Genomic DNA, 7,864 nt, shown 5'->3' with positions numbered 1-7,864 from the left:
GTTGGTATACCCACACAATCGTAAAGCTTATATTAGCCTGTAATGCCACCTACCGTTAGGTAAGATTAAACGATTGCTGAATACACTTAATTTTAAACCACATGTTAACAAGTCACTGTGAATCTGGAGATTCATGGCTCACAACCCGTTGCTGCTAAACGTTCCCCACTCTCATTAGCCTCACCATGCGATGAATGGAGAGTAGCCTAAGAGATGACGGCGAAGGCTGTTGACTAGGTATCCTCCCTTTATCCTAGACGTTTGAATGTAGAAATGACCATATGCAGACATAACCCTTGTGTAGCTTTGTCTGAACGTTCAGAAACAAGTAAACTTTCCGCATGGAACGAAAACGTGTCGTATTTTTCTTCACTTGTAGGCCTGTATGGGACGATTAACACATTATACAAGTCTTGGGATGAAAAGGCATACTACCCTAGCGGTTGTTTTTGTGTACGTTTTGCATTATATATATATATATATACGTACCAAGAGAGACCTATAAAACATTTGTAATCAAATTAGTGTTATTTTTACAACAATAATTATTTATTCAATTTTTAGAAAAATACAAAAGAATTCTAATGGCAGATATCGAATTCTGAAAGTCCACTTGTCTTAGGCCTAACAGCAGCTAAGCCTTTATTAATCAAAGCTTGTATTTGATAAAAGAAATAAACTAACGCTATAACTTGTGTACGATTTTTGCTTTGGTTTAGTTAGAACTAAACTTTACCTCACATAATACTATCAGTAAATAAACTTATAATGCTATTCTACGAGCTAACGTTAGATCTTTTTAAAAACTTCGATTAGCTTTCAATATGTTTTTGTATAAATTGTGTAATAAAACATATTTGTATCTGCGAAAAGACAGCAAGGTGTGCGCGTATTTTCATGACAGTCAAAAACTGAGTATTATCATAACAGACACGCAGACACGTAGAGATAGAAAAGTAGAGTAAATTTGAAAAAGGATAAAGTACAATAAACAGTTTATGATAATTGTAATTTTTTCTCGTTTCGTTAGACGTTTCTATAGAGGAGTCTTTTGTTATCTTTGTAAAGGCCTCCCAGTGACACAGCGGTATAACTCCGGATTCACATCTCTAAAAAACGGGTTTCGATACTCATGATAGGCAGAGCACAGTTAGCCAATTGTGAAGCTCTGTGCTTAATTCAAAACAAACCAAACTATTTGTAAATAGTAAAATGAGCATTCACCTGGAAAGCTCTTACAGACAGAGTTCTTGACAAGATTCAAAAATCGTTCACTTGTGAAGGGCGTTTTCTAATTTTCAAACGTTTAATATTACTCGTATTGCAATTTGTACCTCTGTATTATTTGTTTTCTATCTGTTGTTACGTTTTTGTGCTAATCTGATTTTTGCTATGAATTATAGCTCTCAATGGACATTTTTAAGTTTTAGTGTACAAAAGAAACATTGTCACTTATTTTCGGCCCGGCATGGCAATATGGTTAAGGCACTCGACTAGTAATCCAAGGGTCGTGGGTTCGAATCCGCGTCACACCAAACATGCTCGCCCTTTCAGTCGTGGGGGTATTATAACAATAGTGACAATCAATTCCACTATTCGTTAGTAAAAGAGTAGCCCAAGAGTTAGCAGTGGGTGGCGATGACTAGTTGCCTTCACTATAGTCTAACACTGCTGAATTAGGGATGCAGTGTGCAAATAGCCCTTGTGTAGCTTTGCGCGAAATTCAAAACAAACCACTTCTTTCTAAACATATATCTCATATATCTATCCGACACTCATTACATTTTAAATTGTAACAACTACAATATGTACATGAATTCCATCTTAGTGCTAAAATCTGCTTGAATTAGAACTTGAAATATAAACACACGTGTACACTTAATGATTGATTACATACAGATTTGTTTGTTTTGGAATTTAGCGCAAAGCTACACGGAGGCTACTCTTTTACCAACGAATAGTGGGATTTACCGTCCCTTATAACGCCCTCACGGCTGGAAGGGCGAACATGTTTGGTGCGACGCAGATTCGAACCCGCAACCCTCAGATTACGAATTCAACACTTAACCCACCTGGCCATGCCAGGCCTTACCTACAAATATCACAAGCAAAATTAACTTAAAACACAATGTCACAAACAAAACTAACCTAAAACACAGTGTCACAAACAAAACTAACCTAAAACACAGTGTCACAAACAAAACTAACCTAAAACACAGTATCACAAACAAAACTAACTTAAAACACAGTGTCACAAAGAAAACTAATCTAAAACACAGTGTCACAAACAAAAGTAACCTAAAACACAGTATCACAAACAAAACTAACCTAAAACACAGTGTCACAAACAAAACTAACCTAAAACACAGTATCACAAACAAAACTAACCTAAAACACAGTGTCACAAACAAAACTAACCTAAAACACAGTATCACAAACAAAAGTAACCTAAAACACAGTATCACAAACAAAACTAACTTAAAACACAATATCACAAAACTATAACTTGAAACACAGTGTCACAAACAAAACTAACCTAAAACACAGTATCACAAACAAAAGTAACTTAAAACACAGTGTCACAAAGAAAACTAATCTAAAACACAGTGTCACAAACAAAACTAACCTAAAACACAGTATCACAAACAAAAGTAACCTAAAATACAGTATCACAAACAAAACTAACTTAAAACACAATATCACAAAAAAACTAACTTGAAACACAGTATCACAAACAAAATTAACTTGAAACACAGTATCACAAACAAAAGTAACTTAAAACACAGTGTCACAAAGAAAACTAATCTAAAACACAGTGTCACAAACAAAACTAACCTAAAACACAGTATCACAAACAAAAGTAACCTAAAATACAGTATCACAAACAAAACTAACTTAAAACACAATATCACAAAAAAACTAACTTGAAACACAGTATCACAAACAAAATTAACTTGAAACACAGTATCACAAACAAAATTAACTTAAAACACAGTATCACAAAAAAAACTAACTTGAAACACAAGATCGCAAACAAAACTAACTTAAAACACAGTACATGAATATGTTTTAATTCATATAAGTATTCGACATTTTATTTACCGTAGGTTTGTGTGCTTCATTATAATTTCATAGGCGGACAGACTGTGCCCAATTACGAACTGCATTAATCCATGCCCTCAGGTTGGTCAAACAGTCATTTATTGGTCTGATCATAAAATCTTTCACACCTTTCGGCGAACTTGTTGAACAGTTTTATTGAGTGAACTGTCCTGTTTTTAATCCTGATGAAACTCTTGTTATTGCGGCTTGATTATTTCCATGTTAATTCAAGTTCTTCCCCAAAATATCACAGGATAATGGTTGACTTGGTCGAAGGAATTAGTAGACTTTAAAAGTTCATAGTTAATGGTTACGTTCCGTTCTTACTGTACTCAGGCCCGGCATGGCCAGGTGGTTAAAGCGCTTGACTCGAAAGATGAGGGCCATGGGTTCGAATTCCCATGCTCCCCCTTTCAGCCATGAGGTCGTTATACAATAACGGTCAATCCCACTATTCGTTATTAAGAGTAACCCAGGAGTTAGCGGTGGATGGTGATGAGTGGCAGTTGCCTTCCCTCTAGTCTTTGCCCGGCATGGTCAGGTGGGTTAAGGCGTTCGACTCGTAATCTGAGGGTCACGGATTCAAGTCCTCATCGTGAAAAACATGCTCGCTCTTTCAGCACTGAGGGCGTTATAATGTGACCGTAAATCCCACTATTCGTTGGTAAAAGAGTAGCCCAAGAGTTGGCAGTGGGTGGTAATGACAAGCAGTCTTCCCTCTAGTTTTACACTGCTAACTTAGGGACGGCTACCACAGATAGCCCTCGTGTAGCCATGTGCGAAATGTGAAAAACAAACGGATAAACAACCCTTGTTGTACTTTAATTGAACTGGACACGCGGTAGAAGACAATAACAAATAAAAATATGTTAACAGTTTTGTTGATATCCACTGTGACTATTTATTTGGAAGAACAGTGAATAACTTTGGGTAAGATTCAGTTTAACGTATGGAATCCTTTTTCCACAAAATATAACATAAAACTAGTCCATTATTTGAAGCCCTTTTAAAAACTTACACAACTTTTTTAAAACATTCACATATTTTTCTTTTATTGTTGAATTTCGTGTAAAATTACTCGAGAGCTATTTATGATAACCCTTATAAATTTTGAAGTGAGAGAAACCAGCTAACTGACACCACCTCGCCACCTCTTATCAACTGAAAGATCGAGCACGTTTGGTGACGGGGATTCGAACTCGCGACCCAAATGTTACGAGTAGAGCACCCTAGCCTTCAAGATATGCTAAACCTTATAAGTATATCTGTTCCCTTTTGAAATTGGCACGACAACAAGATAACAAGGGCTTTCAATATTTGTTAACATTGTACATAAATGTTGTCCAAGTAAAATTTAATAGTTTTAACACGGACACATAAAAAAAAATCTAATATTTACAAACAAGACAACAGATGGCGGTAACATCGTAATAACACAACAGTAGAATACTTCCTAAAATGACACAGGTAACACAAAACAGAAGCCTGAATAATATAATATAATATATATTTCTGTTTTTCGGATTCATCACAAAGTTCTTTTAAATCATTATAATATTTTTCTGGTAAATGTTTCCGAAATCTAGATATTTTCAGTGAATTGCTGGAAACGCTAGTAATTTATTTTACAATAATCTTACGTATATAAACACTTGCGTCGTTAGTAACTATGGTTCTAAGTCTGCTTTGGACCTCCCCAAGGAAGCTTGAAGCTTTTAATTAGCGATGCATGCTAATCACCGGGGTTCACACCTGTTTCGATCACCACCTCTTTACTCCCCCGAGCCAACAACTGCTATCATTACCATTCGCTCTGTTTCGTTTTCCCGTGCCCTCTCTCGTGACCCACACTTCCCAGGTGTGCAAGGTCGTATGGGCAATGAATAATTTTGTCATATTTACGTTTACTGAGAATGATAAACTATACATGTGATATTTACTCATGGATTTCTAACAAGACAACGATAAGAATAACTGGTTATTGAATGTTAAGTTAGATTTAGGCTTAAACATAAAAAAATAAAGGAACGGTTTCGAAACACTCCACGGCGACTCAATGAATAAAAAAAAAAAATTACAGAAACGCACTGAGTTAAGCAGAAATAAACATGTGTGTTTTGAGCTCCAAAATGAGCACCTTCCCAAACTTTTTGGACTCCGCATGGCCAGGTGGTTAAGGCACTCGACTCGTAATCCGAAAGTCGCGGGTTCGAATTCCCGTTACACCAAACATGCTTGTCCTCTCAGCCGTGGGGACGTTATAAAGTTACTGTCACTCCAACTATTCGTTGGTAAAAGAGTAGCCCAAGAGTTGGCGGTGGGTGGTGATGACTAGTTAGCTGTCTTTCATCTCGTCTTACACTGCTAAATTAGGAGCGGCTACAGCAGATAGCCTCGTGCAGCATTGCGCGAAATTCAAAACAAACCAAATCGAATTTTCTGATATTTGTAAGGCATCCTTTTTAAATAAACGGGTGTTGTTACCTTTTTAGATAACTTTCATTTCATGATGGGATTATGACATGTAATTTATTTTTCATATGAAAGTTTGAGGTAAAAGAAGCTTAACCAGTGACAACTTGCTGGTTATAAATTCTTGTCTTATGTGTCACAAAAACATTAATAATGTCATTTCACTGTAAAGTACAGTCCCCTCTGGGACAGCGGTAAATCTTCAGATTTAAAATCAGAGGTTCGATTCCACTCGGTAAGCATAGCAGATTGCCTGATGTGGCTAAAATACGAAGGAAAACTATCTCGACGTAAGATTATGATTTATACGTTAAAATATACAAGGTTTTTTTCTCTGGGCTCTAATTGAAAGTTAAAAAAAAATAGAATTGATCCTTACATAAAATACATAAACAATTATATGTAACGATCCCTGAACAAAATGTGTTCCGGCGGCAATAAAATTAATACTTCCAGTGAAAGAAGTTAAACTTTGAGGGAATGAATAATTTTGATGTGTTAATTTTAGAGAAGTTACCCAACACCAGAGAAGTTACTCAATACCAGAGAGATTAAGCAACACTAGAAAAGTTACCCAACGCTAAAGAAGGTATCCAACACTAGAGAAATTACCCAACACTAGAGAAATTACCCAACACTAGAGAAGTTACCAAATACTAGAGAAGTTACCCAACACTAGAAAAGTTACCAAACGCCAAAGATGGTATCCAACACTAGAGAAATTACCCAACACTAGAGAGTTACCCAACACAAAAGAAATTATCCAACACTAGAGAATCACCCAACACGAAAGAAATTACCCAACACTAGAGAGTTACCTAATACCAGAGAATTACCCATCATTAGAAAAGTTACCCAATACCAGAGAGTTACCCAACACTAGGGAGTTACCCAACACTAGAAAGTTACCCAACACTAGAGAAATCACCCAACACTAGAGAAGTTACCCAACACGAGAGAGTTACCCAATACCAGAGAAGTTAACCAAAACTAGGGACATTACACAACACTAAAGAAATTACCCAATACTAGAGAAGTTACCCAACACTAGAAAAGTTACCAAACGCTAGAGATGGTATCCAACACTAGCAAAATTACTCGACACTAGAGAAATTACCCAATACCAGAGAAATTACCCAAAATCAGAGAAGTTACCCAACACTAGAGAAGTTACCCAATACCAGAAAAGTTACCCAACACTAGAAAAGTTACCCAACGCTAGAGAAATTACCCAACAGTAGAGAAGTTACTCAATACCAAAGACGTTACCCAACACTAGAAAAGTTACCAAACCCTAGAGATGGTATCCAACACTAGAGAAATTACCCAACACTAGATAAGTTACCCAAAGCAAGAGAAGTTACCCAACACTAGAGAAGTTACCCAATACCAAAGAAATTACCGAACACCAGAAAAGTTACCCAATACCAAAGAAGTTACCCAACACTAGAGAAGTTACCCAATACCAGAGAAATTACCCAACACTAGAGAAGTTACCCAACACGAGAGAAGTTACCCAATACCAGAGAAGTTAACCAAAACTAGGGACATTACACAACACTAAAGAAATTACCCAATACTAGAGAAGTTACCCAACACTAGAAAAGTTACCAAACGCTAGAGATGGTATCCAACACTAGCAAAATTACTCGACACTAGAGAAATTACCCAATACCAGAGAAATTACCCAAAATCAGAGAAGTTACCCAACACTAGAGAAGTTACCCAATACCAGAAAAGTTACCCAACACTAGAAAAGTTACCCAACGCTAGAGAAATTACCCAACAGTAGAGAGTTACTCAATACCAAGACGTTACCCAACACTAGAAAAGTTACCAAACCCTAGAGATGGTATCCAACACTAGAGAAATTACCCAACACTAAAGAAGTTACCCAACGCAAGAGAAGTTACCCAATGCAAGAGAAGTTACCCAATACTAGAGAAGTTACCCAACACTAGAGAAGTTACCCAATACCAGAGAAGTTACCCAACACGAGCGAAGTTACCCAACACTAGAAAAGTTACCCAACACTAAAGAAATTACCAAAGACTAGAGAAATTACCCAACACCAGAGAAGTTACTCAACACTAGAGAAGTTACCCAATACCAGAGAAATTACCGAACACTAGAGAAGTTACCCAATACCAAAGAAGTTACCCAACACTAGAGAAGTTACCCAACACTAAAGAAGTTACCCAATACCAGAGAAGTTACCCAACACTAGAAACGTTACCCAACGCTAGAGAAATTACCCAACAGTAGAGAAGTTACCCAACACTAGAAAAGT

The 7,864-nt window shown here is 36.7% G+C and overlaps 1 long non-coding RNA gene across 1 annotated transcript in view; it reads left to right on the top strand.

Annotated features, from left to right (window-relative positions):
* The window catches only part of LOC143239429 (uncharacterized), a 35,466-nt gene that overhangs the window by 21,104 nt on the left and 6,498 nt on the right, over positions 1-7,864 (top strand). The gene's annotated exons all lie outside the window — the stretch shown is intronic.

The sequence above is a fragment of the Tachypleus tridentatus genome, chromosome 13 (assembly GCF_004210375.1).
Source record: "Tachypleus tridentatus isolate NWPU-2018 chromosome 13, ASM421037v1, whole genome shotgun sequence".
Taxonomy (NCBI): domain Eukaryota; kingdom Metazoa; phylum Arthropoda; class Merostomata; order Xiphosura; family Limulidae; genus Tachypleus; species Tachypleus tridentatus.
Note: the sequence above shows the minus strand (reverse complement) of the source record. Positions and strands in the feature narration are given on the sequence as shown.